At 42.7% G+C, this 22,680-nt stretch overlaps 1 protein-coding gene and 1 long non-coding RNA gene across 5 annotated transcripts in view; one reads left to right on the top strand and one right to left on the bottom strand.

Annotated features, from left to right (window-relative positions):
* COL8A1 (collagen type VIII alpha 1 chain) overlaps positions 1-22,680 on the top strand; it is a 94,208-nt gene that overhangs the window by 40,070 nt on the left and 31,458 nt on the right. The gene's annotated exons all lie outside the window — the stretch shown is intronic.
* On the bottom strand, positions 776-15,947 carry LOC310761674. The gene is made up of 3 exons (XR_014547658.1): positions 15,887-15,947; positions 1,763-2,026; positions 776-979 (listed from the first exon to the last, which is right to left on the bottom strand). It is a non-coding gene; the product is annotated as an uncharacterized lncRNA (long non-coding RNA).

Raw genomic sequence — 22,680 nt, forward strand, 5'->3', positions numbered from 1 at the left:
GGGAATTGTAGTCCTAATCAGCTGGAGGGCCAAGTTCTTTCCACATCATAATATAAGGAAAGATATTCCATATATTAATAGCAAACTCATTATCTGAGTGTGGATGCTTATGTAACCAGAATGGCACCAGCCATGCTCAAGAGAGTAAAGGTAAAGTGACCCCCGACCATTAGGTCCAGTCGTGGCCGACTCTGGGGTTGCGGTGCTCATCTTGCTTTAATGGCCGAGGGAGCCAGTGTACAGCTTCTGGGTCATGTGGCCAGCATGACTAAGCTGCTTCTGGCGAACCAGAGCAGCGCACGGAAACGCCGTTTACCTTCCCACTGGAGTGGCACCTATTTATCTATTTGCACTTTGACGTGCTTTCAAACTGCTAGGTTGGCAGGAGCAGGGACCGAGCAACAGGAGCTCACCCCGTTGCGGGGATTCGAACTGCCGACCTTCTGATCGGCAAGCCCCTAGGCTCAGTGGTTTAGACCACAGCGCCACCTATGCTCAAGAGGGAGGGATCAGCAAATATGGAGAAGCTTCAGGGTTTGCAGAAGTGCAAAAGATTTGTTGGGGGAAAATCCCCGGGAGTGGTCCTTACTCCTCCCCTAAACAGTACAATGAAGACAATTTTGGTATACTGTATATATGAATTTAAAACAGACTTTTATTTAAATCAGCCCTTTCATTGTAGATAACTAAGGTAAAAAACATTCATAGCAAGAGTCCATGTCATAATGGTGGTCAAATGGCCAAAAAGAAGGGAACCTGCTTGATAGTTCATTTTCAATGAATTCCTCCCAGATACTTAAGCCCAGGTAAATTTAAGCATCATAGAAATCCCTTTCACAGGTGGGACCTGGTTGTATGGATGCCTATATGATAGGAGCTGCGTATTCATGAGCTTCTTCAGTGCAATGTCCAGAAATGTGACCGTGTGTCCTCTCCTGTTATACAGAGCATAGTCCTCTTTATGAAGGGCTGTCCAAATCTGGTTTCAAAATAAAGGAGAGAAGAGGTTTTGATGTTGCCATCAACAATTAGCACCAGGACAGCAGACAGATCATGCACACAGGTCACCTAGTTAGTTTTCTCTGCAGCGGTGAGATTATATTTCTATTTAAATTATAGTACTGATTTCAAAAATGACACACACATATGCAAATCTTATGGTGATTATTTTACACATCCTTTATGAAATTCATGCATGAAGTGGGCTACAGGGTGGTGGCTCTCATGATTCTGCTTAATTAATTATTATTTCCAAAAGACTCAACCTTGATTTCAGCAAGTCCCATCAAGGGTGCCATGTATCAATTCAACTGGTGGTCTATCAGTAAGTAGCAGTATGTGTGGTGTTGTCTGATATACAGCAAACAAGCAAGAGATATTTTATTTCATGGTTCTTCCTAGAACCTTCTTTAGCACAGTTTGCCTTGCCTTTACAACTAAGGTCAGCTGATCCACTTGGTCTCATTGGCAGAGAGGAACTCCTCCAACTCTTTGCTGGTGAACATAGAAGTACTGCTTGACCCAGCTGTGTGTGGGAAGTCTGTGGATACTGAATAATTGGCATAAATCTTCCATTGTTATGGGCAAAGGTCTGTTTCAATGGAAAAGATCCCTAGTCACTTGGTGGTTGACCATAGTCCTATTTCACTTTCCCCATTCAACAACCAAACTGTTGAAGAAATTGCTGCATAAAACTGCATTTAGCATAGACGATCCAGGACAAACACCCATTTTAAAAAGATGAATGGACAGCACCACATACTCTTTGAGGTGTGAGAATATCTCGAAATGACGAAAGTCGATACGGTAAGTTTCCTCGCCTAGGTGTCATTCCAGCCAGTGTACACATGCTTCCAGCAGCAAGCGCAATAATTCTTCACTGTCACATCAGAAATGCCAATGGCTCCAAAGAGGTATAGACATTGTTGTCTTGATGCTGCTTCTCCTAATATTCTGGCAGAAGTTGCCAATTCACTGGTGGATTGGATTAAATCCTTTGTTTATCCATCACATTTCCAAAGTGTGCCTGTGAATGCAACATGCAACCAAAAATTATAATCTACCAACAAAAATTACTGGAGCAGATTAACAGAGAATATTGAATAGTTTCATCACATTTCTTGACTCCTTTACCATTGCTACTTCTAGCATTCTCTTCTGAAATGAGCAAGAGGAGCTTTAAAAGACAAAGGTTCTATGTGCACTATACATTTGAAACAATATTCTACCACTTTAAACAGTCATGGCTTCCCCAAAAGAATTGTGGCAGCTGTAGTTCGTTAATGGTACTGGGAGCTGTTAGGAGACCTTTAGTCCCCTCAGAGAACTACAATCCCCAGAGTTCCCTGGGAAGTTTAGTTCTCCACATTTCCATATCAGTTCACAGGTAGGGTGGTTGTTTTTTTAAAAAAAAACTCACAAAAATTCATCAGCATTTAAATGCAAATTTATCTTAACATACATGCAATTTTGCCTAATATACACATTTTTTTCAAATCAATTTTCTCTTTTTAAAATGCATTTTTTTGGTACTTTATGTCCACTGGTATATGCATGTTTATGAACCCTTTACTCCATTATATAAATTTTGGTACCCATTACTCAGCCAGAGACCTGCCCTGCAAAATTCAGAGAAGTGTGACTTCTCAAAGTATGGCTGTGTTTCGTTGCTCCTATGGTTTCAGAATGTGTGGATTAGGTCGATTCACATTTGATGGCAATCTGAATGGAATGTCTTCATCATCCTTGCTGCCAAGTAAATGTTCCTAGGGCTGCGGTCCGAGTGCGCTTAAGCCCTTTCCACCTTCGAGTCACTGTAGCCCTTTGAGGCATGTGAAGGGGTGTGGAGCTCGTACTGCCCCAGAATGGATTCAGCTGTTGAAACAAGTATGTGTGGTTTGGGAGTGGGCATTGCCACTGTGATGCTTCTTCACTCCCAGGTGAGTTTCATTCTACTTGGATCGAAGTTTTGAAATGGGCCTATGAGTTGGGCAACCACCTTGTGAATGTTCCCACACACCTCAGGGCTTATTGCCTCTTTCAAATATGTTGGGGCATTTGCAAGGCAGTCAATCGCAGTAAAAGGGGTGGGGTGGGGGTGAGGGGAAAGAAAATAAACTTGTAACAGCTTGACATCTGAAATCACTGGGATCAGGGTCATTTGGGATGCAATCCCTTTGCGACCGAACCTTACAGTGAAAACAGTAGCAGAAGGTCATGTGTTTATGAGCCTCAGGAACAGATCCCTGAAGTATCAGCAAAAGAGGTGCTATTATTAAAACTAATCCACGGCATGGGGGTGGGGGGAGGGGAGAGTCATTTTAGGACATCCTGTTTGCACCGTTCCATCTGGAATTCTTTCCTACACTGTAGGAAATGAACAAGAAATGTTAGTAGTAGGGGTGTGTCCTCTACTAAAGCAGCACATTCTTTGAAATGCTGCCGCCGCAATCCAAGAATCTGGAAGCAGTCAAATAATCACCATCCTCTTCCAGCCAGAGCCTGGAAGAAGAAGAAGAAGAAGAAGAAGAAGAAAAAGAATATCTTCAGGATGATGTGCATAGCATGGCTTCTTGTCACACATACACAGTTCCGCTCGGACCTGTGTGAAATTCTCTGCTGACTTACACTCGGCATTCATAACTCCCTGAAAACCAAGGATTTCTGAAAAGGTTCAGGACTGGCCTTTTCACAGCTATGCATTAACCAGCTTAGGGGGGAGTCACAGGACATCCCAGTGATAACTATTTTCTCAAAGGCAAATCAACACTTTAAATGGAATCTTTGTGTTAGAGTTTAGTAGAAATTAATGCACTCCTACTCTCTGTGTCACTCCTTTGTTGGGTCACATCCATACCATCCATTTAAAGCACTCTTATACCACTTTAAGAGTCATGGTTCCCCCTCACATACACACATAATCCTGGGAACTGAAGTTTGTTAAGTATGCTGAGAGTTGGTAAGAGACTCCTTAATAAACTACAGTTCCTAGGATTCTGTGAGGAAGAGCCATGACTCTTAAGGTAGTATAAGTTTGTTTTATATGTGTGGTGAAGTTGAGTGCTTGGTCTCCAGCACATTATGCATAGACACATGCGAAACTGACATGGACCAGATATGAACTGATCCATCCGTTCCTAGACTACAGCCTCTAAACTCTTGTTTGTATGAGCAAATGCCTGTACGGTGTGTACAAAATTAGTGCTTCTTCCATTATCCCATAAGAGAAATGATAGGGAGAAATCCGGCCCCATCACCATTAACTTACTAAGGTGTTAATGACTAGAAATGAGTTTTCACACCCTTCATCTTCTGCACCCCCGCAAAAGGTGTTATACTGCTCATTGAACTGGTATTTCACTATTACTTAGAGTTTTTAACCAAGAGAGAGAGAGAAGATTTTGCTGCCAAGTAAAATATTCGTTCAAAAATAAATAGGTGGTAAAATGGTGCCGCTGCGAAGATTATAGTGAATGTGTGCAGAGCTGTGATAGGTTCGCATGTCAAAATCTTAGCTCTTAATGAAGACAGAAGATTGTTGCCAATGGCATTGACCCCTGTGGAGATTTCACTACTCTTCTGTCTTTCTTGGGGGGACGGGACTGGGCTTTCTGTGATTAGAGTAAAGATGGAAACATCACTTGAAAAAGAGGGGAACAAATGGATGACACCATTGTGTGGCAGGAATGTACCCTACTGTACAAAGGTAAGAATTATATCCATTGCTCTGCCTTCTTTTACCTCTGGTCTTAACCAATTTTTGCCTTTGGCTTTGTCCACCACTGGACTAAACACCCACAGAATTATTCATGGGGGGATGCAACTGTTGGGCAGAACAAGGTCTTCCACCCTTGGTTTAACTGGGTCCAACTATGGCACAGCTTTAGGGGTGGGGTCAGTGCTGGATTTACTTATAAGCTAAACAAGCTATAGCTTAGGGCCCCACTCTCTTGGGGGCCCCCAAAAAATTTAAAGGCGAAAGAAACTGGATGTACATTTACAAAATATAAGATAAAAAACAAATAAAACCTATGTACAGCAACAGTGTTTTGTGTTGTGTAGGCTCCTATGATGTAAGTAATGGCCCCCGCCTGCTAGCCTGCTCCCTAAAATATCAGTAGTTTGCTCGTTTCTATATCAATTACTTTGATAAAATACATATTTTGTTATGTGCAAATGGCTTTAGATACCTATTGGGTCTATAAATTACCATATAGCATATATTCAACACAAAAAAACAGTGACGTTTTGTTATTGACAAAGGACATCTGGACATATAAAGGGCCCCATTACCTTCAGTTGCTTAGGACCTCATCAAACCTAAATCTGGCCCTGGGTGGGGTGAGGGTCTTTTCCTCTCTGCACAACTTGTTCTCTGGCAAACTGATGAAACAGACACTGTCTGCTTCAGAGGAACATATTTATTTCTTCTCCTTGCATATTTGCAAATAAAGCAAATATCACCAGTGTTCTCTCATCCAAAGAACATGAAACCCTGTAGCCCTGGGTCTGGAACTTCTCACAGTTTGGAGAAGTGAGGTGAGGGTAAAACAGTATGTTCTGTAGACAGTTCTGGGTCATTGCAGCCTTAGTACAAGGGCATCGTACTGTGCAAGTTCATTGGTCTGGGCACTCAACGAAAAGGTGAGTAAGAACCTCAAAGACTAGCAGAAATATTAAGGAGAGTTTCTAAGCCATGTTCAAGGCGGACTCATACACAATGTGTTGAAATAGATCAAATGGATGGGGGCAAATAGTTCCTCATGCAATGGGCTGAGTTGTGTGAGCAATATAGAACATGGAAGAAGTATATTCTGGGCCAGGTGGTTCATTTGGAAGGGTGAACCTGTCTGGTGTAGCGGTTAAAGTGCTGAGACAGCAGGGTTCAAACCCCCACTCAGTCATTAAGCTTACTGGTTGACCTTGGGCCAGTCTCCCTCTCTCCCATCCTGACCTACCTCGTACGACAGTTGTGATGTTAAAATGGGGAGACGGGAACAATGAACACCACCACCTTGAGGTCCTTGAAGGAAAGATGGAATATACATGGAAGAATTAAATAATAGATTAAATTAGATTAGATAGAGTTATCCACTTGGAGAACAGATCAACCAATGACTTTGAGAAGAGAGCAGATATCCATAAGGATAAAACAAAATAAGAGGGGCATAATAATTTAATAATAATTTTATTATCTGTACCTGGCCTCTGTACCTCTGACTAGTTTGCCCCAGGCACTCTGGGCGGCTTACAACATATATAAAAACAAAAGCATAGGATGACTGAGCATTACAAGGGTGTTTGGCTTGCAAGTAACCACCAAACGATCAACAGGAACAACTGGTGTTGTGGGACAGAGCCACTCACCCACCCAACACTGGCATCACTGCAGCTTAACTGGATGGGGATGGAGCAGGCCACAATGACAGCATGAGTGGAGATGAGCAGACACACTGGTGGGAATGCCCCATCTCATCCAGGTAATCTGCATCAATGCCAGTGTTGAGAGGGCAGCGCCTCACCACCACACTGGCAACTACTGGGGACCCCATCCATCCCTGGAAGTTACTCCTTTAGGACAAATGAGGCATGGCCCCACCACTGTCACCCTGCACTCAGGTAGCCACCACCTTGCCTGTCTTCTTTTTAACAACAAGCCCAGGGGGTTGGCACTGCTTGTCAGTTTCCTCCTCCTTAGTCTCAGTGTTGCCCTTGCAGGACTCAGCAGCCGGGAGGAGGATGGGGACAAAACTAGAATTAGCCGGCTCCACTTGCCATTGGCTACTGTTTGTCTGCCTGCCTACCAGTCCCAATGGGCACCAGCCACCACTGGCATCTATGTCCCCAAATGTTAACTAGTGTTGAAAATGAATCAAGGCTAAGAGGTTAGTATCAAGTTATGGAGATTTAGTGGGGGGAGACGTTACCCGAGCACATTTGTTCATCTCCTACTGTCATTTGCATTGGATAATGACAGTGTAAAACTGAGCCTGTAAGGTGATGTGTTTATGAAAAAGAAACTATTTCTCCCATAAGGTTTTGCACTTGACAAAGAAAACGTAAGTATCCTTATTGATACTGCATGAACAAAAGGATCGTGATATGGCAGTGAGCAAGTGTAAATGGGGTGGATCCATGACCCTGCCAGAGAATTTTTAGAAGATTAACTTGAAATGATACATTTCCCAACAGTTTAGAAAGCACACTGGTAGATTTTTATTATTATTATTTGCTGTCGTCACACAATATTCCCTTCCAAGTATTTAACATTTGCAGGATTTCATATTTTAATGTGTACAGTCCATAAATAAGCTGAAAAATGTCATGTCCGCCAAAGAGACTAGTTGTGGGGCTATTCTGTGATGTGGGAAAATAAGCCACTCTGAGACCCGTAAAAGGGTTGTCCCTACATTACACTGAGCACAGGTCCAAGCTCTTGTGCAAGTGTATACACTTGTTCATTTGTATAGCTCAATTGTTGCATGCACAGACTTCAGATAGTACACTTGTTGAATGTAACACATGAACACACAAACAGTGTGCCATAAAACAGGGTAAAGTGTGGGAACAAATACAGGTTGCATAAGCTAAAAGGTTTTCTGCGTATACTCAGTATACCTGAAGGAGCATCTCCACTCCCATCATTCAACCCAGACACTGAGGTCCAGCTGGTTCCCTGTAACCTTGCTTCTCACAGTGAGGGAACCACCAGAAGGCCCTCAGTGCTGGACCTCAGTGTCCGGGCAGAACAATGGGGGTGGAGACGCTCCTTTAGGTGTACAGGATCGAGGCCGTTTCGGGCTTTAAAGGTCAGCACCAACACTTTGAATTGTGCTTGGAAACATACTAATATGACAGTCTCCGCCATGTCTCAATTCTCCAAGGGAACACAGACCCTGGAACCTCATGGGCTCTTGCCACCACTCAGCAGAGAGAGGGGGAGGCACCCAACTTTTGTAACAATATAATAAATAAAAGATTCACGTCCAAGCTCTGACATTAGAAATAGATTCTGGATCAAATCCTTGATGATCTCTGGCATGGGTTTATTTTTGTAGTTGAAGCTGTTAAGTGTTTCGGTTTGGAAAAATAATAATGAATAGATATAGCCCTGTCCACGGCACATTGCAATCAGAGAAAGCAGGAAAACAAATAGGTCCCTGTCCCAAGGAGCTTACAGTCTGACATTTGAGGATGGGTTGGGGTGGAAAAGGCAAAGATAACAAATGAACACTGGCGATTACATGAACTTAGATTACCTTTGTGGCTGGGCGAGTAGACTGAAGGGCTAAGTCAAGCCCTGCTTCCAGCCAAGCAGTTCAGGATGGCAGCTTGAGTAGATAAATGCCGAAGATCTAGATCTTGCTAAGAGCTTTTTCATTAGCTAGGGTGTTTTCAAAGTTTTCCACAAGGCAGCAGTGGGTGGGTCTCCAAATGGGAGCCAAGCATGAAAATGGCATGTGTTTTATTTTATGTAAAGCTCTTCCAAGTACAGAGAGGTAAAGGGAGCCAGCTAAGTAAGTCTGTGTTGACATGTAAAAAAAAAAAAAAAAGGTCAGACAGGAATAAGTGGCCTCAGAGATGTTATGTGATTGAAACGAACCTCACATTCCAAAGTCGGAAGGACAGGGAAATGAAAAGGAGCCCAAACAAGCGCCCCACATCATCCGTGTAACCGAGCGGCTGTAGTCACCGTCCCTTTGGCTCAGGATTTCTGCTGCGTTCCAGTAGACAGAAAGCACCTGGGAACACTCTGCCGAAAGGGCTTGATTCCTTGACAGCTCTGGATGATGGCCTACATAAGCGAGGAGGGAAGAAAGGGGGGCATTGTCTTCCTCCCTGCTACGGTGCTGCTTAATAGATCACCTCCAGAAGCTAGCATTCATTACACTCATAGAACTCCCCCCCCCCCCGCTTTTCTCTAGACAGTCAGTGTAAGAAACTTGTTTTAAAAAACATGTTTTTGGGATTCTGAGTGCTTGCTGCTCCAGGATAAACTCGCTGCACATGTTGAGGGGTTTGCATCAGTTAATTTTGGGAAAGCTTGGTGCAGGCGTTAGTTTCAGAACATGTGCGTGGGCAGCCACATCCACAGGTACATTCCTATGTCTTGCAGCCCCATCTGTTAATCCCCTGATGGACACGACTTTATTCTGCTTTTTGGAAATCTTACAGGCTGATGAATGTTAGATGGCTTGGAGCAGGGTTCTTTCTTGATTGACATTCAGGGCCTTTTTGAATCAAGAAAGAACCCTGGATTTTGATTTCCCCTCCACAGTGCAATACTTACACCCAGTGCTTTTTTTCTGGGGGGACGCAGGGGTACGCATACCCCTAAACATTTTGTGACTCTAATGGGAGAAGAAACTTTAAAAAATTAAGTTTCTTCTCTGGAACAGTGAATCGTCAGTTCTGTTGCTACCCCTTATGGTGATCTCATTTCTCGTCACAGTGTTTCCTGAGTCTCAGATGGAAGCGGGCATTTAATGTGTGAAGTAGGAGTTGGACTCTAGCATGGTGATTGGTCAGTTTTGTTGTTACCACCTCCATTTCCTTTCCTGGTGATTTTCTTGAGTCAAAATGAGAGTACCCCTAAACATTTTTTTTAAAGAAAAAAAACACTGCTTACGCTACTCTTGATCTATCTGCCTCCTTGGTAACAGAGGAAAGATGTGCCGACCAGCATTGAAAGCAGAGGGTCCATATACTTCACAAAAACATCATAGGCTGCTGCATACATACCATACATTCAAAGCACATTTTAAAACGCTCTCTGCTAGCCCACTGCCCTTGAGTGCAGCGAAGGATGCTAGCCTGTTACTACAGTTGAAGTAAGATTGAACTACCAGTCCAGTTGTCCTCTCTAAGGCTACGTACACACCATAACTTTATAGCACATTCAAATAACATCAGGGATTGAGGCAGCCACCTTGGGTGGTGAAATCCCAAGGGATGGCACTCCTGTGGGGGCCCTGCCCACCCCTCCTGCCACTCCTGGAGAAGTAGCTTCTGGTGAGATCTTGCAGAGCTGTCACAAGATCTCACTGCGGCTGCCATTTTTCCTTGCTTATTCTGTGGCGGTGGGATGCCCACCCCCTGTTGCTGCAGCTTCTTGGTTCCAATGAGATCTAATGGAACTCTTGGAAGATCTCATCAGAAGCCGTATAGCCCCAGTAAACAGGGCAGGGCAGGGCAGGGGGCGGTAGCAGGAGGAGGCAGACCTTCCTGTTTTGCCTCAGGCAACAAAATGGGACAGGCTGCCTCTCAGGCCAAAGAATCCTGGGAACTGTGGTTTGTTCAAGGTGCTGGGAATTGTAGCTCTGTGGGGGATAAACTATAGTTCCCTGGATTCTTTGGAGGTGGGTAGAAATGTGTTTTAAAGTTGTGGTGTGTACACAGCCTATGTGGAATGAGGGGGTGTTTTGTCCTTCACCAGGGAACATAGAAGCTGCCTTACAGCAAGTCAGAGACCATTGGTCTTTTAGCTCAGTATTATTCACACCGACCAGCTGTGGCTCTCCGGGATTTCAGGCAAGAGCCTCTCTTACCCAACGTGAGATGCTGGGGATTGAGCCTAAAATGGACTACGTGTAAAGTGGATGCTTTATCAGTGAGCTTCAGTCCTTCCCGGAATGTCTTTGACTGGCCTTCAGTGCTGTACCTGGGGCACTGTGGGAAGTTAAAATGGCATCTAGATTCAAAGAGCTGCATGGTATGTATCCATAGTGAGTCCTGCCATCATCCTGGGTCTCTGGCCTGAGGGGTCCAGGTGCTGACACCAGCCCTGGTGTGAATGCCACAAAAGCCAAGCCAATAAGAAGCCTGAAATCCTAAACGAAGGAGGAAGAATTTAACAAGGCAAAGTCCAGTAGTCAATGCTACAAGAAGGGATGCTAAAATGCCCCCATTTTCTGTTTCCGAAAGTAAATATACTATTTTAAAAAACTCCCAGGATGCTTGTTATGCACATCTGTGTAGCTATTGTCAGTTCCAGGTTCCCAATCTGGTCATGAACCAAACTGGCCTGAATTTTCCTAGCAAGGGGCTTAGCCTTGCCAAACCAACTGTGGTGACCTCATATTCACAAGATTTCATAAAAAGCAGAAATGACACATTTATTCACTTTCAGCACAGTATTTAAACTCTGAGGGGGTGTGTGCTATTTTAGGCCTTTAGAGGTCCCCAATAGGTCTCACAGTGCCTTCTGAGTTCTGGAGCCCTATGGATGATGCCGTGTGTGTTTGTTAAAGCAGAGCAATGTAGCGCTGTTGTCATTTTTTAAACTTAAATGAGAGCCAGTGTGGTGTAGTGGTTAAGAGATGTTGACTTGTAATCTGGTGAACCGGGTTCGATTCCCTGCTCCTCCACATGCAGCTGCTGGGTGACCTTGAGCTAGTCACACTTCTCTGAAGTCTCTCAGCCTTACTCACCTCACAGAGTGTTTGTTGTGGGGAGAAAGGGAAAGGAGATTGTAAGCCGCTTTAAGACTCCTTAGGGTAGTGATAAAGCGGGATATCAAATCCAAACTCCTCTTCTTCTTCTTTTTTCTTTAAAAATCCTCCACTGGTGTACTTTAATAATAATAATAATCCAGAGCTTTTCAATGTTCCAGAGGCAACATTTTGGACTGCATTTGGAAATACAGTGCAGAAACAAAGCAACAAAATGACACGAGTACTAGAGAGTCCCAGGTCTGACTTGCGGGGCGGCGGGGGGCAGGGGCGGCAAGTATTGACAATGAGTTTTGACCCAGGAAGGGGGGAAACCCCTGATTCACTCCAATTCACTTCACTGTTTGGTATATAGGTACAGGTAAAGGGACCCCTGCCTATTAGGTCCAGTCGTGGCCGACTCTGGGGTTGCGGTGCTCATCTTGCTTTAATGGCCGAGGGAGCTGGCGTACAGCTTCTGGGTCATGTGGCCAGCATGACTAAGCCGCTTCTGGTGAACCAGAGCAGCGCACGGAAACGCCGTTTACCTTCCTGCCGGAGCGGTACCTATTTATCTACTTGCACTTTGAGGTGCTTTCGAACTGGTAGGTTGGCAGGAGCTGGGACCGAGCAACAGGAGCTCACCCCGTCGCGGGGATTCGAACTGCCGACCTTCTGATCGGCAAGTCCTAGGCTCTGTGGTTTAACCCACAGCGCCACCCACGTCCCATTGTTTGGTATATACAGAGCACCAATGTACACACCTGGCAATGGTGTCATCACACAGAAATACTACTTGTGAGCTGTTTTATGCAATGAACACAATTTTTAAAAAGCACATTGGAGCAACAGTTTTCATTCTCGTGTCCAAAGTGTGTAGAGTTAAGGGTCTACTTTCAACTGCGCATAATTTTATAAGTAAGCAAATGTTATAGAGATATCTAGAAACTTTGCCAAGCTGAGGGCTGTATTTCCTTCTGGGCAATCCTCTGCATACACATAGATGAATATATAGAAATGTTTACTTTCCCCACCACTTAGTTTTAATGTATCTATGTAGGTTTTTTATTTGGTTAGTTGTTAAGTTGCTCTGGGTTGCCTTGGGCAAGATAAAGCAACTAACAAGAAACAAAATAATAAAAATAATAAAAATGTAAATAGAGTGATCTTTCCCATCGTGGGAGAAAGCTGTGACCGAGTCAATTGTGTGCCTTCTCAGCTTGCTGTCCCACTGCTGATGGGCAGATTCCTGCTCTCCCTTCTTACGGTTCTTTTTCTGGTCAGTGCTTCAAATATAGGACGCCTTGAAATAGAGGACTGTCCTCTGTTAACAGAACATGTAGATACTGTAATGTACTGTTTATGTGTAGGTACTATGTATACATGTAGGTACTATAATGTACTGTGAGCAACAGCTCAGCTGTTAAAGTGGACCAGTAGCAAGGCACAGGCAATATGCTGCAGTTTTATACCTCATTAACTGTCATGGCTTCCTTCAAGAATCCTGGGAATTGTAGTTTGGAGAGGTGTTGAGAGCAACCCTACGTCTCCACCTCCACTAAACTTCAGTTTCCATATTTTCTTGAAAAAAGGGAATGGCTGTTAAACCAGTTTACATTTGTATTGTGGAACTAGCCTTGCAGTTCTGTCTCCCTGGCTTTTAACTGACAAAATCCCTTTATTATGTCTCCTTGTAAGCCTTATATGACCTTTATATACACAGCACACATTCAGATATTTGAGTAGGTTGTTCAGTACTTTCCTAACTCATAATGAAATTCCTGGGAGTTCTATCAAATGACTTCAGTGGAAAAGAGAGGTAGGCCAATCAGACAGGCAGACTTTTTGTAAATCCAGCAATTAATATTTCAGCAACTTCATTTATTTTTATATCTCTTTTCTCGGATCCAGGTTTGCTTCAACAGTACATGCCTAACATTTGTCTCACAAGAACATCCAAGGGAAGACTGTTGACAGGCAAATGGTGGCTAATACATTATATACGTTATAAATTAAGCAACTTTTAGTTGGCCCATAGAAATTTCTCACTGAATGCCATTATAAATTGCATTCGTTGTACGTTTCCATTTCCACTGGTTCTAAGGGATTTTATTTCTTTTGAAATGTCAGCTCTGTAACGACTTATGGCCAGACACTTGCTTGCAATCCTGTACAATCATTGAGCTCAGTGGGGCTTACTTCTCAGCAAGGATTTCACTGCAACTTGTTTACTACTGAGAGGCAGCCCGAGTTCAGAATGCAAAACCACTATAATTGGTGAATGGTGCATGCCAGTAGAGACACAAGTGGGCAGAGTATTTAATATGACTCTTACCTTCAATCCAGCCATGCAGAAGTCAAAGTTCTCTCTCTCTCTACACACACACACACACACACACACCACACATCCCTCCATCCTTCATTCATCCAAGCAAGCAAGACACACTTGTACAGTTCAAAGACACACTCCAGCTAGCAGATTTTTTCTAGTATCACTTCCAAGTAGGGATGGGTGAATCGTCTGGGGTTCTCGTTTTCCCAGTCTTGAATTCACTTTACTACATTTTCACATCTGTTTGAAAATACTTTTTTTCTTTTTTAAAAAGTTCTCATGGGCATTCATCAGAATTTTCTTGTGAATTCCTAACAGACACATTTTTTTGCAAGCCATTTGACACTATATAATGTACATTTAATGTTATTTTTGCTCATATTACATTATGTATGTGCACTTTACTTAGGATACACATTTTTCCATACATTAATTGGCCGGAGAACTGCAATTCAGAATTTTTTTGTGGGGGGGGGGCGGATTTTGAAGAATGTCTGTGTTTCAGTTCTGATACAGTTTCATGAAATGTGAATTATTATTATTATTCCGCCCATCTGAATAGGTTCCCCTGGCCACTCTGGGTGGCTTCCAATAAATTAAAACACAGTACAACATTAATTCACCTTTAAATGTGAAGCCGCCTGAATTGCCTCCCCATCCCCACTTTCCAGTCCAGTTGCTGTTGTGCTGTTTTCTTCGAATTGCTCACATATATTCCCCTCAGGTGTCGCAGAAGGAAATGCTTTCTGCTTGCATGTTCCAAACATTCTTTTGGTCATATAACCCTTTCAGAGTTAAGCACCCTGGCAGACTGCTCCTGCTAGGAATGGCTTAATTCCCCCACCAAAGAAGAGGTGTTGTTGTTTAAATAAAGTAGCTACTGTAACAGATTTGCTGATATGTTAAGAGCATTACAGGATCTAGAGTTAGCTTTGGGAAGCAAATCTCATAAAATACTGACAGAAATTAAACAGTGAATTACTGAAAATGCAGAAGACATTGTAAAACAAGGTGACCTGACTTGTACCAGATAACAATGGGAACAAAATTGCTGGCTGAAGAAGATGCACTAGACGACATGAAAATTTTGTATCACTTGTTTATTGAGCATTCATAGGTGCATGCAGTGCTTACACAACATTGCCAACTGGTGGTTGTTATCCCATATTCTTCCCGTCACTTTTTGGACTTTTTGCATTAGACAATGCACAACCTAATTGCGCTAGAAAGTGCCGACTAGCAACCATATTTTAAGGCAGGCATGTCCAAAGTCTGTTTTGGGGTCCTAATCTGACCCACCAGTTGATTTAATCTGGCCCCTGTGGCCCTCACGCATGTTCACTTCATCAAATCTAGTGCTCTTTGAAAAAAGTTTGGGCACCCCTATTTTAAGTGAACAATTTGTCTGGAAGCACCCAAAGACTGCATTCAGATGGTCACTCACAGGGCCAGATTTAGGTTTGATGAGGCCCTAAGCCACTGAAGGTAATGGGGCCCTTTGTCCTTTGTCAGCAACAAATTGTCACTGTTTTTTGAGTTGAATATATGCGATATGGACCTAATAGGTATCTAAAGCCATTTGCGCAAGTTGCCATGCAACCAGTCCATGCAGAATGTAGGCACCCAATATATAGAAATGAGCAAACCAGTGATATTTTAGGGAGCAGGCTAGCAGGCGGGGGCCATTACTTACATCATAGGAGCCTATACAACAGAAAATACTGTTGCTGTATGTAAGTTTTTTATCTTATATTTTGGAAATGTACATCCAGTTTTTTTTTCCTTTACATTTTTTGGGGGGCCCCCAAGAGAGTAGGGCCCTAAGCTATAGCTTGTTTAGCTTATACGTAAATCCGGCACTGGTCACTCACTACACAGTCAATAAGGGTAGCAAAATATACACAATCCATTGGGTGCAGTATCATAAAACACCCACATGTAATTTGAACTAGCCTTCAGGAGGCAGCTGCTTCTCTGCTTCTTAGCTTCCATATGTAAACAGACTACCGCATTTCTTGGCTGCAGTCATTTGTGTAACCAATATGCTGTTAAGGGTGGGATCCATCCAGAGGCCCCTATAGGTCAGTGATGTGAAATTAAGGGCATTCAGTTTCCCATTCCTTACCTGTAGGCAAGTTGACGGATGCATTCTTGGCATGAATCTCATAACATCTATCCTTGAAGGCTAGCGCTCATTAAAGCAAGGCATCAGTTTTACGGATATGTTTCACTCTCTCCAAAGAATGAAATTCAAAGCAATTCCACCCCCACCGTTCAACCCAGACACTGAGGTCTAGCTCCAAGGGCCTTCTGGTGGTTCCCTCACTGCGAGAAGTCAGGTTACAGGGAACCAGGCAGAGGGCCTTCTCGGTAGTGGCACCCACTCTGTGGAACCCCCTCCCGTCAGATGTCAAGGAAATAAAAAACTATCTGACTTTTAGAAGACATCTGAAAGCAGCCCTGTTTAGGGAAGTTTTTAATGTTTGATGTTTTAGCGTGTTTTTAATATTCTCTTTGGAGCCGCCCAGAGTAGCTGGGGAAACCCAGCCAGATGGGCGGGGTATTAATAATAATAATAATAATAATAATAATAATAATAATTGATGATGATGATGCACATCCATAGATCAGGTCCTCTCCTTAATTCTATGTCTCAGGACAATGCAGCATTAAGAAAGAATGGTTCAAAGCAGTGGCAATCATACTAAAATAGATATAATTAAAATAAGGAACTATTATTGCTTGGTGGAATTCCCCTCTGAACAACATATATTGTTTTATTGTAGAATGACAGCTTGTGGCTGTAGATGCAAAGTTCAGGCCAAATAATTTATGTGCCAAATACACTTAGAGCTCTTAAGCCAGTCATGCCATCAGACTGTCTGCTACTTCAAAAGCTGTACAACTGGAAACACAAGACTCAGCTGTGCTCTTACAACTTGTGAAATTTCCTATGTGAGGTCAGCATCTTGAATTAAAACCTAGGGAATTTTCTGGGAAATGTTCCCTGCCCCGCTTCCCCTCACCCCCCGCAGCTTCAATACAGTCATAGATTGCTACAGATTTTTCAAAACTTCATTGTCTCCCTGTGAACATTAAGAACATTTCTCAACAATCTTGGCTGCTTTTCATATATTTAAAGGGTTTTTTGTTTTTGTTTTTAAAAGCTGATTTTCAGCTACCAGATTTTCAGCTCATGCAGAATTAAATTATGGAGGTGAACACAATTCAATAAGCTAGTTGGCTTTATTTTTAAAAACTTATATTTGGTTTACAGTCTTAATGGAAAGATGTGACTGATTTTTAAATTCATGATAAACTCTCTCTCTCTATATATATATATATGACTCATGAGTCATGAAATAAAATGTTTTTATTCTGAAATTATCTTTTCTGCATTTCTGAAATTGCACAATTAATGCAAAACCTATATATAAACAGGAATGTGTTCTGACAGCTGGTATCAATTTGGTATTGCATGTATATGTAACCAAATATTACAAGTTTTAATTCATTGATGTATTTTGTATTTGTTTTATAAATGCAATTTTACTGTTCATCTTATGCTTTTCACTACCAGGATAATTTTTCTTAATATTGGCGATATTGTTGTTGTTGTTACTGTTATTGGTGGTGTGTAGGTGTGTGTGCTTTGCAAATTAGTAAAGGAATCTTACATAGAAATGCCTTCTCTGGATAACTTTTTATATATCATAATTGACTTTAAATGCTACCTGAATAAATTGTATTATATGATTTTTTTTCTAAGCTGTTCACCAAGAGAAGATAGAAGCTATTAATATACACTTGTTATATCTTTAGATCTTAAGACAAGGATGAACCTTCAGATGTTGCTGGACTCCATCTCCAGTCCCAACCAATATGGCCAGGCATTAATTGTCAAGGGTAGTAGGAACTGGAGTCAAAAGCATCTGGAAGACCACAGGTTCCTCATCCCTGTCTGAAGGATTGTTTAAAAACACGTTTAAGATTGATGTTCAAAATCTTCTTGTTTACAACATATTCGGTCATTTCTCTTGAGAGCTAGTGGTAGCAGGTCTTTTTTAGAATGATCTGTCAAGCCCTGCTGCTAACTCTTTATTGCCTGAATGCCTTCCAAACCTGACCGTTCGTTGTGATCCCATCCCATGCAAACATACTTTCTGTCTGTGCAAGTTCAAGTGAGACAAAGAACGTATTGTCCTCTGCCGTGTAAGAGCTGAGACTCTCTGGATAAATATTTGGGAAATCCTTCAATGCTTCACTTGTAGACGTTTGCTAACATCCTCTGCTTTGCCAGACCATTTTATTAATTGTTTATTTGACCAATGGAATCTGTATTGTTTGTTACTAAGCTACAATGAATATCACTGTCTGCAATACATGTAATTACAAAAAGACCTTTATTGTCCCCCACTGTATTAAATGGGTCTTAGTCCTTAACTTGATCCCACTGAAATTATAGAAGGAAAACTGGTTAGGTCATATGTCCTCAGAACAAATGCAATTTTGAAAGAATCAGGAATTTAGTGCAATGATATTGTTTATAATCTTCATAATCTTCATCATTGTGTTTTACAACTGCAGTCATAACTAATGGGCAAAGTTATAAAAAAAAAATTGCAGGTTAAGTTTTGCTGGCAAAGCCAATGGGCAGACTGGCAAAAAGTGCCACCAGTGAGATCCCCACTGGGAGCACCAGCAGAAGATCCAAGAAAGGAGTATTCCAGGGCAATGCTATTTTGCTAGAAAAAGAGGAGCCAGAAATCCGCTCCACTTAAATGTGGGGAGGAGTTGCGGTGGACCACGTGACTGCCCACTCCCCTCCGGGGGCGGGGGGCGGAGTCCCGCGTTGCCCGGAGGATCCCGGCCATGTCATCACAAGCCAGTTTCAGTGCCACTATACAGCAAAATTGTCCTTGACCTGGCCCCAATCACTGAACCAGCTCCAGACTAAAGCAATCTTCCTGCCCCCTGCCACATTTGGTCCTGGCCATGTGCTGCAGCGCTGTTGGTGTGGCAGTGGCCTCACCTCTCCATGCAGCCCTGCTGATCGGCATCTGGGATTTAGAGTGCACTCTCTGTATGGAACCAGCTCAATACGTCTTCTGACACTGCGCTGCACATATCCCTGTTCTTCTTTAAAGTCCCAAAGCCATAGTAACTGAATGTTGACAGCCACTGGGAATTAACTGGAGCGTATACTCTATTAACAGCATTACTGAGGCTCTTATAAATACTTTTGTGTTATACACACACACACACACACACACACACACACACACACTTTAAAGGTGATTATTTTCCTTTTAAAATAGCAATAAAAACAGAGGGTTAAAAAACAAAGAATGTCTTCAGATGCTGCTGTGGTACATGCTTACTATTAACTGACATATTTCTTCAGTCAAGTATTTGGGAAGGCAGCCAGAGGCCATTGTTATGAAAGAATAGCTTGTGATACCTCTGCCTGTCTCACAAACTTTGTGAAATCTCTTAAAATCAGTCTAGGTGACTTGCTAGCCTTAGGACCAGTATGTACTTATGACTTATTTACTCACCATGTGCATGTGACTAGCCTACAGCACTGGGTTCAGTCCAGACTGAGTTAGGCCAATCAACTATAATAGTAAAACCTAAACTGCTTTGATGTTTTCTACAATCAGTCAATATATACCTTTTATGAAATAAAATAATAAATAAGCCTGTGGTTGAAGCCCACCCAAAAGTAGTGACAGTCTGGGAGTGCTCCTGGCAGAGTGGACAATAGCAACAGATTGTATTATTAGAAGTTGTCAGAGACTAACAGCACCAAGAAGATATTGCATCCATGCCTATTTGCCAGCCAGTCAAAATGGTGACACTCCGCCAAGACTGTCCTTGCTATTTTGTCCAGCTGTTTTTGTCATCATGAAGAATTAATGCCTTGGGAATGAAAGGAATGAAATACAGTTCTTATAATGTTAAAATGGGTCTGAATTACTGCCTCAAGCTATCTGAGAAAATCAGAAAATATATAATTTTATCTGAGTAAACGAGAAAATTGTATGAAGTAAAGTTTGCACACTTTCTACCTATCTCCTCCTCCTCTAATGGAAGCATGAGGAGTCAGATTTTTTTTTGATAACTCCAGTTTACTGTTACAGCTGAACTCTGAACTGGAATTAATCTGAACTATGGTTGAGTTAAGATCAAGTAATAATAAAATATATAATAATAATTTATTATTTATACCCTGCCCTTCTGGCTGGTTATCCCCAGCCACTCTGGGTGGCTTCCAACTGAATATTAAAAACAATACCGCATCAGACATTAAAAACTTCCCTAAACAGGGCCGCCTTCAGTTGTCTTTTAAAAGTAAAATAGTTGTTTATTGCCTTGACATCTGCTGGGAGGGCATTCCACAGGACAGGCGCCACTACCGAGAAGGCCCTCTGCCTGGTTCCCTGTAACCTCACTTCTCGCAGCGAGGGAACCGCCAGAAGGCCCTCGGCACTGGACCTCTGTGTCTGAGCTGGATGATGGGGGTGGAGATACTCCTTCAGGTATGCAGGACATGGAATGAGATGAGCCTCACTCTCTGGAATTCTTTGTAGACAACATGTCCCTTTCCCCCATTCTACTGCTATTGGAGCATCAACGGTAGCGCAATAGGGAAGGGACAGCCACAGAGTTGCATGAAGGAGGCCTCTGTGGGTAGACCTGCGTGCTGCAAAGAGGGAGACCTGCCCAACCCTGTGGCTCCTGGGACGCCTTCCCATGGACCACAGAATTGCACCTTTAGTCTTTGAGGAGCATTCTGTAGTCACTGGTTTACATTTACTGGTTTTCTTTATTGTACTTTCATGCTGTTTGCATTTTGTACATTACCTTGAATGTTGTTGTTTTTCAAAAATGTAATTAAAACATTTATATATAATAAGCAGTACTATTTTTCTAGAAAAAGAGGGGCCAGAACTCACCACAAATGCCTCCTTTGTTCTCTTATAATGGCAATAGCGCACACCTGAGAGGTGCCAGAATTGAGCTCTGCTGAGTTCCTGCTGGAAATAAAGCCCTGATAATAAGCGATGCTGATAATATTGAATACAAGTATTCTGAAACCTGATCTGGGACCTAGTTTCATTCTGAAATGCTGGGACATTGCCAGGATTTTAGTGGATACTTAACACAATATTTACTGATGTAGCACACTGTACAGTCAGAGCTGTTTTTGCTGTTTAATTTGTCCTGGACAAATTGAAATGTTACTGTCCCCACACCAGCCCTGTGCCTTAGGAAGCACCAAGCTGCAAAACAATAAGCGCATTAAACGATCAGGAGTTGACCATAATACTATTTCCCCTTCCTATCATTTTTCTTTTCTTTTTTACTTTCTTCCCATTACAACCACATTTGCAGCTGGTGGAGATCAGGAGACTCTCATCACATCCTATGAAATGCATCCAAAATATCATACCAAGCCCATGAGCTTCGAAGCTGTCTCTGTGTATCACCTCCAAAGAGCTCTCCCTTTCCAAGACATTTGCATAGCTGAGTTTTTGAAACCCAAACAGTTTTACCTAGTTTGCCTCTATAGGGGAGTGTTGTCTTTCTGCCATGATTCCTGCAATTGAATGGGAAATTCAAGACCCATAGTCTTCATAAATTGTTGTTGTTGTTGTTGTTGTTGTTGTTGTTGTTGTTGTTGTTGTTATTCACTATGATAAATAATGCCCTGGAAACTCAGGCTGCATACACATCATACATTAAAGTATGTGGCTTTCCCAGAGAATCATGGGAACTGTAGTTTCCCCTTCACAGAGCTACAATTCCCATCACCCTTAACAAAGGACAGTGCCCAGGATTCTTGGGGGAAAGCCATGTGCAAATGCATCCTCAGTTTCCACAAAAGAAGTCTCTCAGTGAGCTAACTTCAGACTCTTGGATAACTACTGCTTCAAGCATATGAGGTCACATGTGCAGTCTAGTATTTTGCTGGACCAATGTGTTGACTTGTGAATATAGTGATGTCGTAATGTCTCATAAATCTGTCTGTGTCGATCTTCCTCCTCCTAAGACTGAAGAGACAAGAGTGTGTGGGAAAGCTGAGAGTGAAAGGGAAAGGCTGGATTTGAGGAACTGACAACACCTCATCTAGAAGATAGCTCCCCGAATAAGGCTGTAAACACATTACCATCTTAAAACACAGCAAAGTGAGGTTATTTTTCACTGTGCTTCAATTCAAATGTGCATGGTACTTTCCACATCACTATGCTTGGGACGCGGTGGTGCTGTGGTCTAAACCACAGAGCCTAGGGATTACCGATCAGAAGGTCAGTGGTTTGAATCCCTGTGACGGGGTGAGCTCCCATTGCTTGATCCCTGCTCCTACCAACCTAGCAGTTTGAAAGCACGTCAAAGTGCAAGTAGATAAATAGGTACTGCTCCGGCGGGATGGTAAACGGCATTTCCATGCGCTGCTCTGGTTTGCCAGAAGCGGCTTAGTCATGCTGGCCACATGACCCGGAAGCTGTACACCGGCTCCTTCGGCCTATAGAGCGAGATGAACGCGCAACCCCAGAGTCGTCCGTGACTGGACCTAACGGTCAGGGATCCCTTTACCTTTATGCTTGGATGTGTCACCATGCTGCCTGCTGTCTGTCCACAGGGTGGAGACAGAGTTGGGATGTCTTTGCCTGATGTGAATTGCCAAGTTGGTTTCCCTTCCCCTCCACCCATCCCCAGTTCCATCCCTCCAGTTGAGCACCCCCAGAAATTGCCTTCGTGCAGCTGTCAGCTTCAGCTATGATCCCATACATCTCCCAGATACAATGGAGTTTACTCACAAGTAAGAGAAGAAAAGTCCAGGGAGCACATCGAAGTTTAAACCCATTCTTAGAATTTCTAGTCCCTCCTTAGCACCTACAAACATCTGAGAGA

This window comes from Podarcis filfolensis (assembly GCF_964270895.1).
Source record: "Podarcis filfolensis genome assembly, chromosome: 4".
Taxonomy (NCBI): Eukaryota; Metazoa; Chordata; class Lepidosauria; order Squamata; family Lacertidae; genus Podarcis; species Podarcis filfolensis.